We start from the raw sequence: 20,891 nt of genomic DNA on the forward strand, positions 1-20,891 counted from the left end.
GTCAAAGCCCAAGTAGGCTGATTTCAATCGGTGAAAGTGTGAAATTGTCTTCCCTGCCGCCAATGTCTAAAACACAGGTGAAGCCATTGTGTCTGAGGATATGGTATGGCCCCTTTTAAGGCCGCTGTAGAAGTGGCCGGTGAGCCCCGTGCTAAACAAACACATATTTAGAGTCTGTAAAGTTATTTGGGACGCAAGTGTAGGGTTGGCCATGGGGTCTAGGTTTAGTGGGGGCCAGGGTGCCTAGACACTCATGTAGTTGGGACAATGTAGGCACCAAGGGTTACCCTAAGTCCTCAGGGGCCGTCACAAATTCGGCCGGTATAACTAGGGGTGGGTCGTAGACTAACTCAACAGAGGATGCCTCAAGGTCTTCCTTGGGTGTGGTGCAGATGCCTAACAGGACCCAAGGGAGTTCATCAACCCAGTTAGGTCCAGTAAGCCGTGCCATTAAGGCTGCCTTAAGGTGTCTGTGGAACCTCTCTACCAACCTGTTGGCCTGTGGGTGATACGCTGTGGTGTGGTGGAGTTGGGACCCAGGATGTGGGCTAAGGCGGTCCACAGACTGGAAGTGAATTGGGCCTCCCGTCCAATGTAAGGTGTTCGCGGACTCTGAAACACGCTACCCAAGAGTTGAGTAAAGCCCGGGCCCATGATTCTGTGGAAGCCTCTGATAGTGGCACCATCTCTGGCCATCCAGTTGACCCTTGTGAGAAGGTAACATGCACCTCAGGATATGGGTAGGGGCCCCACAATGTCAATGTCCATGTGGCTGAAGTGGCAACATGCTGGCTCGAATGTCTGTGGTGGAGCTTTGATATGAGTCTGGATATGGGGCACGGTATATCTGTCTGGTATGGTGGCCTCGTTAAGGTGGCGATGGTCTCCGCACGGCCTCCAACCACCCGCTGCCTTGGGGACCGTGTGGAGAGGAGAGGCCTAAGGACTATCAAAGTGCCGCAGAGTGCCGAGTTCCTTCATATTTTTGAACTCATCCCTGGCTAGGTTGAATTTCTCAGGGGGGAGATGTTGCGTCCTGCCATGGAGGGGAGGGCCCTCTGTAACGATTTGGTTCCTCACCCCATGTTTGGGTTCTGCCGAATAGAAGTGAGGCATGGTGATAAAGGGGAATTCTGCTATGACCCGAGTGAATTCACTGTCAGCAGTACTCACTGAGTGCAGGTGGGGGCTGGTGAGTTCAGTGCCCTTGAGCAAGAGTGACTGAGATGTCCGGATGTGCACCAGCCATACCCTTTGATATCCATCAAGAATAAGTTGTCCCACAGGAAATCTACACCCAGTAATGGTTGTTGCACAACTGCTACCATAAACCTCCAAGTGAATTGTCTGTCCCCAAAGTTCAGGGGAATAGAGTGGGTGCTGAATGTTCAGATGTTGGAGCCATTTGCCACTCGGAGCTCCTGGCCCACTTTGCCGCAGTGGGCCTCCAGGCTGGTCAGGGGAACGATGCTGTATTGTGCCCCAGTATCCACCAAGAAGCATCAACCTGACAGGGATTCTTGAATGTGTAGCAGGCTATGCAATTGGCTGGTCGTCGTAGCTATTAATACGGTTGCCTGGGCATTTCCCTGGAACACACAGGGGGAGTGGCATTGATGGGACTCAGAACCCCACCGTCGGTGATAGAAACAATATTGCTTACCTATGGGGCATGGCATTCAGATGTTCGGACGGTTGGTCAGTGGTCTTCCTGGCCGGGTTGATGACGCAGTCCTGACACCCGCTCAAGTGAAGCGCAGGCATTCCTCTTCGCCACCCATAGCAAGTCTGCTCAGGGTGTGGCTTGAGTGGGCCAGCTGCCAATTGGTTACCTTGATGCCCGGTTCCCGATTGGGCCCCCTGCGATCCACCGGTGGTGATTGGCCAGTTTCACCGCTCTGCTGGTGGGCTATGGAAACGGGCATTTCAGCCTGCATGATGTTTTGCTGGTCACCACATTCGACAGCCATTCCTTGTGTTGGCCCAAGGCACAGGCTGTGGGCCTCTACAACTACTCAATTTTATTCTGTAGTTCAAGTATCAGGAATTTTGTAGAACAGAAATCTACAACACAGTAGACCCACAGTGTTGTGCCTGCCTAATAATCTACTCTAACTGTCTAGAATCTCAGTTCCATGTACCTATATAATAGTCTCTTAAAAGATCTGATTTTACCTACTTCCAGCACGTTGCTTGCAGCACTTTCCATGCACTTAAAAAGCAAAATATATGTTTGTATTATATATTGGGCATCAAGTGACATGGAAGATTACCATGTGTATCATACAGTTCAAGGGCACAGTTCCAGGTATGAGAATCTCTCCACCGAGACTCAGTATGTTTCTTGCAATGGACAGGGCGTAATAGTCACAAGTAATTATTTTTAAAAAGTAGCATTTTCACAAGGCAAAAGAGAAGTGGAGAACATGGCTCCTCATTTTCATTGTCATATTAAAAAGAATATTTTGATTTTCATTTTCATAAAATTCAAACCAACTGTATAATCTTCCAAAATTCATACTATATACAGAGTCTGTGTTTATCCCCTCCACCTCCATCCTTACCCTAATGAAAAAAAGTCAATTAAATTGTACAGATACAAATTCCAGTGGGGTCATAGACTCCTATAGAAACCTGGAAAAAAACAACTAGGATGGCTAAATAACAAAGCCTAAATGAAACATTTTATAAAACTTAAAAATCATGTCGCTTGCACCATGTCCCATTTTCTTGGTCAATTTTGTTTCCCTGCTAGGACAGATTGCTATTGTAGCCCTAATTTGAAGGGGTTGGAGGGGGGGGGGGGGGAAGAGAGAGGGTAATCAATCTGTGTGCCAATATATTTCAAATAAGGTTGCCCCACTCTAATGAATGTGTCGTGTTTCTTCCTTAGATTGTATGTGATTTACTCCAGGGGGATGCATCTCCACATTTCAATATTCCATCGTGTGGTATTTAGTTGGGAGTCGGACTTCCACGAATTCACTATAGACTTCCTGGCTACCGCCAAGGTGACCTTCACAAACGGAATTTCATCTTTCCTTTTTCACTAACTCGAGGAAATGAATTAAATAGAGCAAAATTGGAAAATTTCAGATAGGGTAACGTCTCGAGAGGATAATAATTGCTTTAGGCCAATGACATTTCTTCATTGGGAAATCAAGGCCTCATATGAAGGAAAATTGGCTGACAATGTGGTTCATCGAGACTAAAGTATCCATTGCTCAGTTAGATACTGTGCTACCTTCACCCAATAAATTCATCACATTTTTTCAGAAAGTTACAGCTTGAAATCCCAAATATACATGCATAAATACACTAATGTAATGTTCTATATGATGGGAAATACTGTTGGTTGAATCTGACTGAGCCCTACAGCCGCATTCAGTTATAAATTTATAGCCACAGGCTATAAATTGTCCTTAAGAATCTACATTGAAATTTGCTGTGATTTGAGAACCACGATGTCACATCCTTGTAGAGAACCTAAGATCAGGCGAAACAGGAAGCAACTATGCATTTCTTTAGTGATTGTGCAGGATTCAGGGGAGATTAGTGAAGGTAGTGTTTTTACAATACTTTGAGTTTCCAGCTGCAGGAATTGCAGGTCTCTGAAGCACACAGAAGATTAGTTATAATTGCTCCCTGATATACCAAGAGTTTTATTCCACAATACATCTTATCTAAGGAAGGATGTGCTTGCAATGGAGGGAGTGCAGAGGCAATTCACCAAGCTGATACCTGGAATGGCAGGAATGACTTATGAGGAAAGATTGCGCAAATTGGGATTGTACTCGCTGGAGTTTAGAAGATTGAGAGGGGATCTCATAGAGACATATAAAATTCTGGCAGGACTGGGCAGAGTGGATGCAGATGGGATGTTTCCAATGATGGGAAAATCCAGAACCCAGGGCCATGGTTTGAGGATAATAGGCAAACCATTTAGGACCGAGTTGAGGAGGAATTTCTATACCCAGAGGGTGGTGAATCTGTGGAATTCATTGCCACAGAGGGCAGTAGAGGCAGGTTCATTAAATATATTTAAGAGGGAATTAGATCTATTTCTTCAGTATAAGGGTATTAAAGGTTACGGAGAGAAGGCGAGAACGGGGTACTGAACTTTAAGATCAGTCATGATCTCGTTGAATGGCGGAGCAGGCTCGAAGGGTCAAATGACCTACTCCTGCTCCTATCTTCTATGTTTCTATGTTTCTATGTTCTGCTGCCAACCCGGACAGAATGTGATCTTTCCATGAGGGAGACCAGAATCCAGTTACAGAGAGGGGTGTTGAGTCCCATTGAGGACAGCTTCTCCACCAGCCTCTTGGGTATGATCAAACTAAACCAGTGGTTCTCAACCTTTCTCTTTCCACTTTATGTATTCCCTAATGCCATAGGTGATCTCTGATTATTGAGGGATTGCTTAAGGTGGTATGTGAGTGGAAAGTAAAAGTTTGAAAACCACTGTTTTAATCATATCTAATTGACTCATTATGTGCAGTGTTTCATAACTCCAAAGGAAATGGGCCAATGTCAATTTTTCTCAAGCAAAATATTTCAGTAATAATTGGGTCTAGAGCAGAGATTCTCAACCTTTCCTTTCCCACTCCCATACCACCTTAAATAATCCCTTACTAATCACAGAGCACTTATTGCACAGGGATTTCTTAAAATGGTATGGGAGTGGAAAGAGAAAGGTTGAGAACCACTGTACTAAACACTGAGCTGAAGTTGATGAACAGCAGCCTGGCGTATGAGGCGTAATTCTCCAGGTGGGCCAGGATGGGGTGGAGGGACATCGTCAGTGGAATGGTTCCATCTATAGGTGAATAGAAAAGGGTCCAGTGTCTCTGGGAGTGGGAGCTTTGAAACGTTCTATCACCAGGGACTCAAAGCATTTCATAAAGGTGCAGGTCAGTGCCACTGGGTGGTAGTAGTTGAGGCTTGTTACTTGCGCCCTCTTTGATATTGGAATGATGGTGGCCACGGGAATATGTACTGAACAATAAAAAATCAATGGATGCAAAATAGTGATTTTGGGATAATGATGGCAAAGAGGAATCTTCGGTTGAATATTTATGGGTGAAATCCTTTTGCTAAAACAACAGTATTAATTTCATAAATATGTGAGAACGTGACTTGAATAACATGGTCCAGTCGATTGGTAAGACTTTGATCAAGTGGAAAGCTAATGATTTATTATGAACTTGAAAAAAGTTAAATTGCACTTTTAAAAGTTAAATTACCACATCTGGGATTCTGTGGTACAAAATGGTTAGGAGACGGTGAACAAGTAGCACTGAGCAAGGCACTCAGAGAAACAAGCTCCAGGACAGTAAAACAGGAAACCAATCTGAATAATGTTGGAAATTAATGGTGATGGAAATGCAGCTGTAACAAAGTCTGTCAAAGACTGTGGAAAATTCCAATTGACGTTTATCTGAGAGATCTCAGATCAGGTACAAATTAACTAATTTGGTGATAAATCCCTGATGAGAAAATCCAAATGATGAAGATGGTTACAGACCATCAAAGCAGCACAAACCATTTTGCTCCATGCAACATTAAGGATATACGAGAGGAAAAATGTTATTTTAATGGTAAAGTTAATTAATCTGCATCATCATTTGTGCCAAAGGAAACTTTGTGAAGGACACACAAAATGTGCAAAACATTGAAATAAAATTCCGATAGGACAATAAAAAAACAAGTAATCAAATTAACATCTGCAACCAAATTAAACCAAAGACCAAGTCATAACATCAATGAGGCTTGATTCCAATGAGACTAAGTTAATATTTAGACACTAATTCAAAGTTAAAGGTTCTCAGTTTATGAAAGTAAATGAAACATTTTTAAAGCCAATAAATTCAGATCATGTAATGAGAACTCTAAATTGATTAATAGCTCAAATGTGAAATAAAATGTCTCCATGAATTCTACAGGGAGCAAGAATGACTGACGAACATAACATTTTTCAGATACCAGTGAAAAAGGGTCATTGTTAGGGGTTACTTAACTAACACAGGTGCAGATGTAAAATATGATGGTGTATCGATCTTTTAAGCAAAAACAGCAATGGTGTCAAAAAGAGATGAGAACATTTAACAACATAACTGGTCTTGAAATGGATGATCAACTCAAGAAAGTAAATACTCTAAATGTCTAATTTCAGGCCATTGAAAGGGTTCAACACAGCAACACTTTTTCACGCCTCTTGCTAGTCTTTCTCCTTGTATTTACCACCCTGTTAACATTACCATATCATAATTCAATACAAATAAAGTGAAATTCCCATTCAAGGTAAAATAGTTTGACATAACAAATCTTATAGCATCATTTATAATTGTCTGAGCAGACTAAATGAACCAGAGAACAATTTCTCCTAATTTCCTCAAAGTCCATTGCGAATTCAAGCAATTGCAGCTCAGATTATGTTGACACAACTCATAGATAGCAGCAGTTTTAACTCTTCCTCCCCCATCTATAACTTGCATAGTAATTCCAAAAATTAATACAGTTTGTTGAATTTTAAGCTGTCAAAGAATTGGAGAACAACCAGTTCAATGTAGTTATTTAAAAACAGAAAGATGAGTTAGGTCATAAATTAGATCAGCCATGATCGTATTGAATGGCGGAGCAGGCTCGATGGGCCATTTTTGGCCTACTCCTGTTCCTACTTCCTATGTTCCTAATAGTGTAACATCAGTCGTGGTGAAATAAGGAGATGGAGAGAGGCACATTTTTAAGGGCAAGCAACATAGGGAAGGTCATAATTGAATTTTTTTTTTGAGGAATCAACAAGAGTCAATTGGGGTAATATGTTTGATGCATGTTTTAGTCAGCTTTTTAACAAACTCCCGCTTGGATTGAACAGAAAAATAAAAATATACGGGATTCACAGAAAATAGCGGGTGGCTCACAGGAAGAATGCAAATGTTTGGGGAGCAGTGGTGGTGGTTGCTATGTTCAGTAGCATTCCAAAACATTCAAAAATATATTCATGAGTTGTGATATCAATGACTTTGAATGGAAATACGAAGACCATGATAAAAACATTTCCTGATGATGCCAAAAGTAGTGTGACGTAACAAGTTGTCAGCTGCTGCAAATTAATGGATTGATTTGTTGGACATAGTGGTGAAAAAGGGGCAAAGTAATCTTTTTATAGAGGGCAAGTGATACAAGGGAATAAACAAATGGACGGTAAACTATTAAGTGGTGTCGAGAACAATGGAGTCTTAAGAGTACACATCCATTAATGGCTGAAGAAAGCTGGAAGGTAGTTAACCATCTTATTTACCAGTCATGAACACAAGACAAAGGTATGCAAGGCAGCCTTTCAACTCTTCAGATGCATGTATGAAGAATAGAACCTCAAACTTGTGAAGAACTGGGACTGTCATCTTCAACTCTCCCTCTGAGGTTTAGCCTGCCGACAGCTGGCACACCAAACTTCAAGCTAGATGCTGACTGCAGAATTATTCAAAATCACTGGAAGGATAAGTGATCCTTCATGGCTAACACCTTCCAGTGCTGAAAACCCAAAGACACTTAGCTCCACAGTGCAGGCAATATCATTCCCATTGTGCTCAGAGCACTCTGGCACAGAAATAAGTGGGCAGAGAGAAAAAGAAATTCTTCCTTTTTGTAAAAGCAAATAGAAATAGAAAGCAGTTCAGATTTGATCAGTGTTGTTGGTCAGTAGATTTGGAAATTATTTAATTAAATTTGCTTTATGTACATTCATGTGAATATTGCAGAGTATGGTCAGTAAGGCTGGTGAATTAAAATAGTCAATTAAAGTGGCCACAAAATGGGATCAAATATCTTGGAGTTAGAATAGATAATTTATACAAGCTGAATTAGCTCCCCCTCCCCGCTCCCCCACCACCTTGCTTGGGATTTTTTTTTTAAATTTTTTTTTACATTTTTTATTTTTCACACCATAAACCATATTGACCAAGATACATACACATTTTTCTTCTTAAATATATACAGTGTCATTTTTTCCCCCTCCCTTCCCTCCCTCCCTCACCCCCTTCCCCATTTATTTGAAGTTCAATCTATAAGATACTTTAAACCCGTTAAACAATGTTGTCACTTAATAAAAATAAACAAGAAATTTTACTGAGTCAGTTCTTTTCATTTCTTCTACTTCTGTCATTTTAGGTGGTGGAAGTCCATGGTAGGATTTTTCTGTTGTGTTTCATGTATGGCTCCCATATTTGTTTGAATATTGTAATGTTATTTCTTAAATTATATGTTATTTTTTCTAATGGAATACATTTATTCATTTCTATATACCATTGTTGTATTCTCAAGTTGTCTTCTAATTTCCAGGTTGACATAATACATTTTTTGTGCTACAGCTAGGGCTATCATAACAAATCTTCTTTGTGCTCCATCCAAATCGAGTCCAAATTCTTTGTTTCTTATATTACTTAGGAGGAAGATCTCTGGGTTTTTTTTGGTATATTGCTTTTTGTTATTTTATTTAATATCTGGTTTAGATCTTCCCAAAATTTTTCCACTTTCTCACATGTCCAAATTGCATGAATTGTTGTTCCCATTTCCTTTTTAGAGCAAAAAACATCTGTCTAATACTGTTGGGTCCCATTTATTTAACTTTTGAGGTGTGATGTATAGCCTGTGTATCCAGTTATAATGTATCATGCGTAACCTCATGTTTATTGTATTTCTCATAGTTCCGGAGCATAGCTTCTCCCATGTTTCATTCTTTATCTTTATGTTTAGATCTTGTTCCCATTTTTGTTTAGGTTTACTGTTTGTTTCCTCGTTCTCCTTTTCTTGCAGTTTGATGTACATATTCAAATACATGATGTACATAATCACATATTCAAAATTGCTTCCTTCTGGTAACCTCAGACTGTTTCCCAATTTGTCCTTCAAGTAGGTTTTCAGTTGGTAGTATGCAAACATTGTATCGTGAGTTATATTATATTTATCCATAATTTGTTCAAAGGATAATAATTTATTTCCCGAAAAACAATTTTCTATTCTTTTGATCCCTTTTCTCTCCCATTCTCTAAAGGAAAGGTTATCTATTGTGAAAGGGATTAGCTGATTTTGCGTCAATATTAGTTTTGGTAATTGGTAATTTGTTTTATTCCTTTCAACATGAATCTTCTTCCAAATGTTGAGCAGATGATGCAATACTGGTGAATTCCTACGTTGCACCAATTTTTCATCCCATTTATATAGTATATGTTCAGGTATCTTCTCCCCTATTTTATCTAGTTCTAATCTGGTCCAATCTGGTTTTTCCCTTGTTTGATAAAAATCTGATAGGTATCTTAATTGTGCGGCTCTATAATAATTCTTAAAGTTTGGTAGTTGTAAGCCTCCTTGTTTGTACCATTCTGTTAATTTATCTAGTGCTATCCTTGGTTTCCCCCCTTTCCGTAAGAATTTCCTTATTATTTTCTTTAACTCCTTGAAGAATTTCTCTGTTAGGTGTTTCTTTAACTCCTTGAAGAATTTCTCTGTTAGGTGTATTGGTAATGACTGAAATAGGTATTGTATCCTTGGGAAAATATTCATTTTAATACAGTTTATCCTTCCTATCAGTGTCTTTCCAATGCTCTAAGTCGTCTTGTAATTTTTTCATTAATGGATGGTAATTGTGTTTATATAGATGGCCGAGGTTTTTATTTAGTTGTATACCTAGGTATCACATTGCTTGTGTTTGCCATTTAAATGGCGATTCTTTCTTAAACTTTGTGAAATCCACATTATTCATTGGCATTGCTTCACTTTTATTTGCATTGATTTTGTACCCCGATACTTCTCCATATTCCTTCAATTTCCTATGTAATTCTTTTATTGATATTTCTGGTTCTGTTAAGTATATTATAACGTCATCTGCAAATAGACTGATTTTATATTCCTTCTCCATTATTTTTATCCCTCTTATTTTATTTTCTGTTCTTATCAGTTCTGCTAGTGATTCTATAGCTAACGTGAACAGTGAGGGAGATAGTGGACATCCCTGCCTTGTTGATCTGCTTAAGTTAAATTGTTTTGATATATATCCATTTACTGTCACTTTTGCCAATGGCCCCTTATATAATGCTTTAATCCAATTAATATATTTCTCTGGTAGCCTGAATTTTTGTAGTACTTTGAATAAATAATTCCATTCTACTCTGTCAAAGGCCTTCTCTGCGTCTAAAACAACTGCTACTGTTGGAGTTTAATTTCCTTCTACTGCATGAATTAAGTTAATAAATTTACAGATATTGTCTTTTTTTTTAAAATATATTTTAAATCGCCAGATGGAGAATCGAACTCTCCACCTTTAACTATGACATCCTGTACCGGCCTGGTAAGCTCAACGACCCGCCTGACATCCAGGGGGACAGATATTGTCTGTTGTTCGTCTTTTTTTAATAAATCCAGTTTGGTCTAGATTTACTATTTTTGGTACATAGTCGGCCAATCTGTTTGCTAATAGTTTAGCTATTATCTTATAATCTGTGTTAAGTAGAGATATTGGTCTCTATGACGCTAGTGCAAGTGGATCTTTCCCTGTCTTTGGTATTACTGTAATTATTGCTGTTTTGCATGAATCTGGTATGCTTTGTGTTTTATCAATCTGGTTGATTACTTCCAGGAGGCGTGGAATTAATAAGTTTTTAAATGTTTTATAGAATTCTATTGGGAATCCATCCTCTCCTGGTGTTTTATTGTTCGGTAGTTTTTTTAATATCTCCTGTAATTCTTCTATTTCAAATGGTTTTATTAATTTATTTTGCTCCTCTGTTTGTAATTTCAGTAGTTCAATTTTAGTTAGAAATTCATCTATTTTGTCTTCTTTCCCTTCGTTTTCAGTTTGATATAGTTGCTCGTAGAATTCCCTGAAGTTTTCATTGATCTCCATTGGATTATATGTAATTTGTTTGTCCTTTTTCCTTAATGCCAATACCATTCTTTTAGTTTGTTCTGTCTTAAGCTGCCACGCTAGAATTTTGTGCATTTTTTCTCCTAGCTCATAATATTTCTGTTTTGTCTTCATTATGTTCTTCTCCACCTTATATGTTTGTAGTGTTTCATATTTAATATTTTTATCTGCCAATTCTCTTAGTTGTATCTTCCTTTATTGCTAATTTTTTTTCTATATTTGTTATTTCCCTTTCCAACTGTTCTGTTTCCCGATTGTAGTCCTTCTTCATCTTAGTTACATAACTTATTATTTGCCCTCTGATGAACACTTTCATTGCGTCCCATAGTATAAACTTATCTTTCACTGATTCCGTATTTATTTCAAAGTACATTTTAATTTGTCGTTCAATGAATTCTCTAAAATCCTGTCTTTTAAGTAGCATGGAGTTTAATCTCCATCTATACATTCTTGGCGGGATGTCCTCTAGCTCTATTGCCAATAACAGGGGTGAGTGGTCCGATAATAGTCTAGCTTTATATTCTGTTTTCCTAACTCTCCCTTGAATGAGGGCTGATAACAGGAATAGGTCTATCCTTGAGTATGTTTTATGTCTACCCAAATAATATGAATCTTCCTTTTCCTTTGGGTGTTGTTTCCTCCATATATCCAAAAGTTGCATTTCTTACATCGATTTAATTATAAATTTGGTTACTTTGTTCTTTCTGTTAGTTTTTTTCCCAGTTTTATCCATGTTTGAGTCCAAATAAGGTTAAAATCCCCTCCTATTAGTATGTTCCCTTGTGTATCTGCTATCTTCAAAAAGATATCTTGCATAAATTTTTGATCTTCTTCATTAGGTGAATATACATTGAGTTAATTCCAAAATTCTGAATATATCTGACATTTTATCATTACATATCTCCCTGCTGGATCTATTATTTCCTCTTCTATTTTAATTGATACATTTTTATTGATTAATATAGCTACTCCTCTGGCTTTTGAATTATATGATGCTGCTGTTACATGTCCTATCCAATCTCTCTTTAATTTCTTGTGTTCCACTTCAGTTAGATGTGTTTCTTGTACGAATGCTATATCAATTTTTTCTTTTTTCAGTAAATTTAACAGTTTCTTCCTTTTGATTTGGTTATGTATTCCATTAATATTTAAAGTCATATAGTTCAACATAGCCATTTCATACTTTGTTCATCTTTCCTTTCCGTTTCCTCATCACCACCTTCCCTTCTTATCCATTTCTGATTTCTTTTTTTTGAACACATTATAAGACAACATTTCTAAAACATAAAATATTTCCACTATTTTCATATCTAAAATTCATTTAACCCCAATAGTCCCTCCCCTTTCTGAGTTGCCCTTTGTCCCTTGTCGGGCAACCACATCGGATTTGCAAATCCGCTCGCAAGCGTCAACTGATTTCGCAGTGACTGCTATTCTTCCCCACCCAGGGAGATATGTAACTCCCCAGAAAAGATTTTAATCTTCATATATAACAAAGGTCACTCTCTAATTCCCTCCTTACTTCCCTTTCTTTCCCTTCTTAGTTCTTACCTATACTCTATTTTTATATATACATATATATATATATATATATATATGTATACACAAACACAAACATATATATATATCTTTGGCTTGGCTTCGCGGACGAAGATTTATGGAGGGGGTAAATGTCCACGTCAGCTGCAGGCTGATATATATATATACATACATACATACATACACACATACATAGTTTGTTGTCATTTTTGTTCTTGTTACATCTCTTCATCTCTCTGTCTGTTTTGTAGTTGTTCTGCAAATATTCGTGCTTCTTCCAGATCCGAGAATAGTTTGTTTTGCTGCCCTGGAAAAACTATTTAAACATAAATTTATAACCTTTTTTCCATAGGGTCATTTTTGCTGCATTGAACTCCTTTCTCTTCTTCAGGAGTTCAAAACTTATATCTAGATAGAAAAAATTTTTTTGACCCTTGTATTCCAGTGGTTTTTTGTCTTCTCTTATTTTTTTTTGCCTTCTCCAATATATTTTCTCTTGTTGTATATCTTAGGAATTTTGCTAGAATGGATCTTGGTTTTTGTTGTGGTTGTGGTTTAGGGGCTAATGTTCTGTGTTCCCTTTCAATTTCCATTTCTTCCTGTAATTCTAGTCTTCCTAGGACCCTGCAGATCCATTCTTTTATAAATTCTTTCATATTTTTGCCTTCTTCATCTTCCTTAAGGCCCACTATCTTTATATTTTCTTTTATTATAATTTTCAATTATATCTATCTTCTGAGCTAACAGCTCCTGTGTTTCTTTATCTTTTTTATCAGATTGCTCTAATTTATTTTTTAAGTCTTCTACTTCCATTTCTATGGCTGTTTCTCATTCTTCCACATTGTCTACTCTTTTTCCTATATCTGTCATGATCATCTCTAATCTATTCACTTTTTCTTCTGTACTTTTTATTTCACTGAATTCTTGTGACTGCCATTCTTTTACTGTTTCCATATATTAAAAAAAATATCCATGTACTTGCCCTTCCCTTCATCTTCCATTTCTCTGTGTTCTTCCTCCTCTTCTTCTGAGTTCACTCCAGGATCTGTGTCCTTTACCTCTGTCTCTTCTGGTTTTTTTGTTTGGCTGTTTGTTTTATTTTGTTGGGTATTTTTGGTCTTCTTATTTTTATTAGAAGTGTCTTGGTGTTGGTCTTCTTCCTCTGGGTTGGTCATCTGTTGTTTCTTTGATTTCTTATTTTTATTCTCTTCCTTCTTGTTCTCGTTATTTTCTATGTTTTCCTCTTGCTGTTGTGTTGTAGTTGTCTGTTTCAGCTGTGGAGATCTACTCCTCAGCTGGTCCCCCCTCCCGTCAGTGTTATTTTTGTCTTGCCAATCGCGCATGCGTGAATCCTCGCGGTTGCGCACTTTTGTTTGGCTCCGTGAGCCATTTTTGTAGTCCCGAGTTTGGGGCTTCCACTGACCTCAGGGAGCGGGCTTCTTTCTCCACGGCGGGCCTCCTCGTACCGGTAAGGCCTTCACCTTCTTCTTCCGACGTCCTTCCTTCTTCTTTTCTTCCCGTTGTTTTTGGTGTTTCTTTCTTCGCTGTCATTTTCTCCACACTTTTACTTTCACTTTGTTATGGTTTTTATGTTTGTGCCTTTGTTTTTACTCTATCTTTTTTTTACTTTTCTGGAGAGGGCTGGAGTTCCCCTACCGGCCACTACTCCATCACGTGACTCCTCTGCTTGGGAAAATTGAGGAGGATTTAAATAGATGGATGTCCCTGACCATAACATTAATGGGCAGGGTTAACTGTATTAAGATGAATGTGTTACCAAGACTCCAGTACCCTTTTCAGATGCTACCTGTGCCACTGCCCTGGGGATTCTTCAAGCATTTACTTGCAGAAGTGAGGAGATTCCTATAGAATGGAAAGGTAGACAAGGTTTCTATGGAAAAATTAACCTGGGATTATAGTCTGGGCAGATTGCGAATGCCAGACTTTTAAAACATACTATTGGCAACCCAGTCAAGATATATCACCTCCCTCTTCAAGGGGGAAGGTGTACCATCCTGGGCACAACTCAACCTGCACATGATAGGCGAGCAGGTAGAAGAGGACTTTATTTATAAATGGGATGCTGAATTGCTTTCAGAAAAGAAAGGCAGCCCCATATTAAAACAAGTAATTCTCATTTGGAATAAAATTAACCAATATATAGGAACCAAAGTGGGGCTGTCTCCAAAAACACCTCCAACTCCAAATAGATTAAAACCATTGATGGTTGGTAACAAGATTCTGGACACCTGGCGTCATAATGGCATCAGGTGTGTAGAGGACTGTTATGAGCAGGGGTGGCTAATGTCATTTGAGCAACTTGGGAATAAATACAATTTATCAAATAAGACATTTCACAGCTACCTTCAGATAAGATCTTTTCTGCAGGACAAATTAGGTCCAGCTATGCAGTGACATAGAGACCATGATTCGAAGGGGAAGCACGCGGAAGTTCATTTTGGCAATGTATTTCTTGCTCCTAATGGAAGGCCCGAAGCCAGACCTTGATAAGTTGAGGGAGAGGTGGGAGTTGGACTTAGGAATAATGATTGATGAATGGTGCTGCTCGGATTTGTGTCGGATCAACATAACTGCAGTCTCAATGTGTGGTACAGGCTGGTAGAATTTTTTGCACCACCTGTACCTGACGCCACAAAAATTGAACAGATCTAGAATGCGACATTGCGACAAGGTCCTTCATGAATGCTACCTAGACATGTGCCAAGATGAGACTTGGGTGGAATTGGGCTAAGCCCTAGAAAAAAAAATCATAAGCAAAGAATTCCCACAGGACCCAGAGCTCTTTCTGTTGGGAAACATAATGGATGTAAGACTTAAAATTAAGCTATCCAAATTTCAAATTCAATTGGTTATGGTCACAGTGGCAGTGGCCAGGAAGTGCATACCTGTTATCTGATAGCCCTATATGAACTACACTGAAGCGCAGTTGTAATGTGAACCTCTGTGCATTTCTGTCCTGCCCTCCCAATTCACCCCTCCATTGGTGAGGGAGTGGAGGGGGCCCATCCTATTCCAGCCAGGGAAAGCTACAGAAAAAGGCAGCCTACGTGCTGGCTGCCGTTAACACGACAAACCCATAAATCCCCAAATACAAGTTTCATACCTTTGTTATGAGTGTCTTGGTCATTATGTGTAAGTGTAATTAGTCTGGTGTTAAATGTTTAACGTCGGGGGAGGGGATTAAAAAAAAAGAAACACTTAAGCTCCATGAGAGGACTGTAAAGAATTGACAAATACGAAATGTAATTAATGTAGATATCGTTGATAATTGACAATTGTTGGAGTTTGTGTGGAAAATTATTTAAAAATTTTTTAAAAATGACGAATTGCAGATAGTCATATTGGAAATATATTGAGTTGCTGACTGAATTGGGAGATGGATGCCTACACGAAAGAAGTTCCTGATGGATGCCTACCCAAAGTAGTTCTTTGAAGCAAGCATCTTTGGATTCAGTGTTCAGGAAGGATAAAGGGGGTAGCGTTATTGACTGAATCAGTTGGGTCAAAAATACATCTTTGGTTAAGAGTTGAGAAACAGTGGGAGAAATATCATACTGCTTAGAGTATTCTTTAGATCACCAAAGTGATAAGTGTGAGAGACGTACAGTAACAAATATACAGGTAGGTTGTTGCAAGGAACTGCCATAGTCGTTAAGAAATGAGACCTTAATTATCCCAATATAAAATGGTATACTAATATTAAAGGTAGAGAGGGTGGAGCTTTTCTAATATATTATGACCTCAGAAGCATACGAGATGATGATATTTTTTAATTTTTTTCTATTCAGAGGGTACTTTGTAACTGGAACAAGCAGCCTGGGAAAGTTTTAAAAGTGACCATAATTGGCACATTCAAAAAATATTGGAATAAGATAGAAAGGACTTAGGAGGATATGGGCCAAAAGCAGGCAAATGGGGGTTGTCCACAAGGCCAAAAGGTCTTCAAAAAAAAAATTGGCCTGAAGGACTGTTCTGTGATGTATGGCTCTCAAATTATGCCCTTTTGGCAGACAATGATCATCAAAATCTTTTTCCCATGTTAGAGTATCCAAAAGAAGAGGGCGGAAGTGAGAGGAAAGAATTTTAAAGGGTCTGAGGATTTTTCCTGAACACAGAGAGCAATTGATATCTGGAATGCTGTCAGAGGAAGTGGTGCAATTTGATACAGTCACTATATTCATGAGGCATTTAGACAGATATGCAAGACACAGAGGATTATTCCTGAGCAGAGCAAGTGGGGTTAGTATAGATGGACAAAAGGTTTGGTATGGACATGACCACTTTCGGGAGTATCCAGGTCATTTTCTGGACAGGGTTCCTGATTCTGAGGAAGGAAACATTGCTATATCTGTTTTTCGGAATGAGGTAGGACAAGTGCATTAAGTTTCAGTTGGGGAACATTCAGGAAATAGTCATCTTGAGTGTTAGGTTAGCTGCAGAAGAGACTGAGCAGTAAAAGATGTGTATGTAGTTGGGGCAGGCCAATTTCAATGGGACGAGAATTGGTGCAACATAGGGTACAAAAAGTGAGTCTATTGAACAAAATTGTGCGTCCCTGATTTTATTGGAGTATTACAGTGAAAGATGCAGACGGCTGAATTTGAAGATTAATGTGGCTTGACGTGTTGGAAGGTAAACAATTTTCTTTGTCAGTAACAATAAATAATTTATCTCCTTTCAACAGGAATTCTTCAGTCAAAACTAGGCATCTGTGCTACAATTATAGCCATGCTATTCCTGAGAGACTTTGACAATTATTTTGAACATGCAATCCATGAACCTAATAAAAAGAATGATTTTGTTATTTTGTTTAGATTTCTGTGCTATTAGGCACTTGTCATCATTTTTCTTTTAACTCTCTCGCTGTTATTCTCTGGCCTCAACAAAAATGTGACAGGTTGTTTCAATTCAATTCTCAAAAAGTAAACTACATTTACTAAAATAATCAAAATTTAACTTTATTGTGCCAACTAAATGCAACTCCTTTTACAGCAATTACTAACATTTTATAAGCTAAAGGTATGAGATTTAAAATCTGATCCTTGCTGAAGCACATTTCAAAACTCAATAGACAAGAAATATTACTGTTATTAATCTTGAATGAAGCTACAAAAATAAAACAAATCTTTTGTTTTTCTTACATTCATTTAGGTACATCTCTATCTCAATAATTTAAATGTGAAAAATATTAACACCAGTTTACAATTTAAATGATTATTCAGTGTATTAAGATGATAGTTCAGATTTCAAAAGTATTCACAAGCACAATTTAGTTTTCACAATGGCAGAAAATCCCTTTGCACTTGAATTAATTCTCGTGCTACAAAACATATGCATCACCAATGCAAAATCGAAATTCAAGCACAAACATTGACAACATCCGAAGACAATTAGAATGGAATAACCAAAACAATGGAAAGAATCAGGGAAAGAATCAAATGTAATTTTGCCACATACAGTTCAATAAAACATCAAAAATGGCAAGTTAACCATTGTTGCAAAAGAATTGGCTGGTTACACAAAGTTTAAGCAATAATTTGTTCAATTTTATACATTAAAGTGATTATAGTACTGCTTCACAATACAAAAATAACGGATTATTTTGCACAAATGTTCTGAAATGAAGGTACCATAATTAAATTCCATCTCTGAGAATTACTTATACAATATAGTCAAGAAAATAAACAAGTTAAATAAGGATGCTTCTCAATTATGATATTTTCTACAAGGTCATGAAGATGATTAAAAATAAATGACCAGATATTTTAGACAAGCATCTGGACAGGAATTAATAACCAAATGCTTGATCCATTCAATGAATGACCAGTGCTAGATTGATATTCATTAGCCTTATTGCAATATTAAGGAACAAAATAGTAAGTTCTGACAGTGCATTTGATTTCCAGTCTCTTTAACTTAAGAATTAATATAAAAACATCTTATGAACAATACATTCTGAAGGTACTGGGCACGTTATTCCAAATTTAAATGTGGCATTTACTATAATCCACAAAATTAACCTTTCATTTTCTTATTGCAGAAAGGAAAAAAACATTTAAAATGAACAAAAATGAATTAATCTCATAACAATGGTAAATAACAACTGCTGTCACCACTCACAAAGCTTAAGTGCCAACTATAAAGTAAGGTATTTTATTTTACTATAAAAATAAATCCAAGTCTAAAAGGTTCAGTTTATTTATTCTCCTAAATAAATGATCAGTGATTTCAAACTCTCAGGGGAGATTAGTTCCCACAAAGCATTTTATGTTTCTGCTCTTGCATCCCTGTGTATGGTTTATTATCACACTATATTATGGCTTAGAGAAAGAAATGCCCCCACTGACCTCATACTAATGAACACACCAATTTTTGAAATTCCTGAAGTTTCAGGTGGGTACTAAAAGTAGAAAGTTAGAACAGCAGCATTTAATGTAAACAGGTACCAATTTGTTGCATCTACTCAAAGAGTGACAGACAAGCTGCTTATGCTTTATGAATGCCAAACACTCTGCAAGTGACTAGATATATATATATATATATATATACCAAAAAAGTGAGGCAACTTGCACACTGTAACAATTTATAAACAGAATTTTGCAAAATTTCATGTCTGACACTGCAAAGTTCACTTTTTAAATCATTGGACGATCAGAGGTGAAGAGGGTGAACAAATTTAAATTCCTGAGAGCCACTAACTCAGAGGCCCTTTCCTGGACCCAACACACAAATGTCAAAGTGAAGAAAGCACGTCAGCATCTCTACTTCCTCAGGGGTTTGTAGAAGTTTGGTATGACATCAAAAACCTTGGCCACTTCTACGGATGTTGTCGAAAGTGTGTGACTGGCTGCATCACGGCCTGGCAGGTTCATTAAATATATTTAAGAGGGAATTAGATCTATTTCTTCAGTATAAGGGTATTAAAGGTTACGGAGAGAAGGCGGGGACGGGGTACTGAACTTTAAGATCAGCCATGATCTCGTTGAATGGCGGAGCAGGCTCGAAGGGTCGAATGACCTACTCCTGCTCCTATCTTCTATGTCTATACCTCAAAGTGGAAAGCCTTGTAAAGGTGGTGGACACAGCCCAGTACATGAGAGGCAAAACTTTCCCCACCATTAATAAAATCTACATGGAACACGGTCATTGGAATGGAGCAGCAATCATCAAGAATCCACACCATCTAGGACATGCTCTGTTCTTACTGCCGCCATCAGGAAAGAGGTATAATTACCACAAGACTCACACCACCAGGTTCAGGAACAGCTGTTACCCCTCTACCATCAGACTCCTGAACAACAGACTCAATCAGAGACTTATTTAAAGATTCTTACTTAGCATAATATTTATTATTGAATTTTATTTTCACTATTGCACTGTTTGTTTGCACTTCCTTCTTGTTTACATTTCTCTTTTTTGTATACTTATCTTGAGGATATATTTTTTGCACTACCAATATATAAACATTGTGCCAGGAAAAGGAATCTCAGGGTTGTATGTGATATATTGTACGCACTCTGACAATAAATTGGACCTTTGAATGGTTTAATGATGAAAAAAACATGATCTGACTGACAAGATTCTTCTCATATAATCATGCTGAAAAATAACAAGTCTGATTTCTGTACAAATCAAACCTACACTTTTTCATTGTAATTAGCAAACTACAGCTAATGAATCCAACATTTTATTTTCTAGAGCAAAAATGTTAGGCAAAGAGCTGAAGACATTGGGAATATATATTAGGAATATAAATGTATAGTTTCAATGCTAGCTTCAATTCTGCAGATAAAGTTTTTCAAATTACCTTTCTATTTTGCTAAAAAGGTATTCTTTAAAATAGTGGTCTTTTCTTTGAAGTTACATTTGGAAAAGAAAGAAATTGCCCTGAAACTGCTACCATGAATCTAGATAGTGCAAAGCACGTGGCCACAAAAAGAGTCAGACCTACCAGTAGACATGAACCAAAGTCCACCTTGAAGGGTTGTGGCAAGAATGTCTGCTACTCTTTGTCCACAAGGCTTTCCAGAAAAGGCACTCAACTTCTGGAAATAGTTATCTTTTGACTTTCCTGAATAGCTAGGGTTGCCAAAAGGAATTAAATTTCAATAAGGCTCACAAATCCACTGTAGGAACCTAACCAAAGTAATGCTATTTTGTGCTCACTTGCTTGCTTTGCATCATAAAAATAGGTTTCACACTGAGGGTCTGAACAAATTTTACAAGAGAGTAAGAATGGCAAAGAAGATAATGGGATATTTTCTCTGATTGGGAAGTCTAGAGTTTGGTTGGATGATTTAAAATTTAATTAGAACAGAAATAGGTTCCAATTACAGAGTTAACATTTCATTTTGAGGAACCTTCTTTAGATGAAGGATCTTGAACTTGAAATATTAACTGTTTCTCT

General features: G+C 37.8%; 1 long non-coding RNA gene across 1 annotated transcript in view; it reads left to right on the forward strand.

Moving 5' to 3' along the window:
* Window positions 1-17,250, forward strand: part of LOC138749841 (uncharacterized) — a 90,652-nt gene extending 73,402 nt beyond the window's left edge. Inside the window, exon 5 of the long non-coding RNA XR_011348893.1 lies at window positions 17,169-17,250. This is a non-coding gene — a long non-coding RNA (uncharacterized lncRNA). The remainder of the gene's footprint in view (window positions 1-17,168) is intronic.
* The last annotated feature ends 3,641 nt before the right edge of the window (window positions 17,251-20,891 follow it).

Source organism: Narcine bancroftii, chromosome 1 (assembly GCF_036971445.1).
Source record: "Narcine bancroftii isolate sNarBan1 chromosome 1, sNarBan1.hap1, whole genome shotgun sequence".
NCBI classification, from domain to species: Eukaryota; Metazoa; Chordata; class Chondrichthyes; order Torpediniformes; family Narcinidae; genus Narcine; species Narcine bancroftii.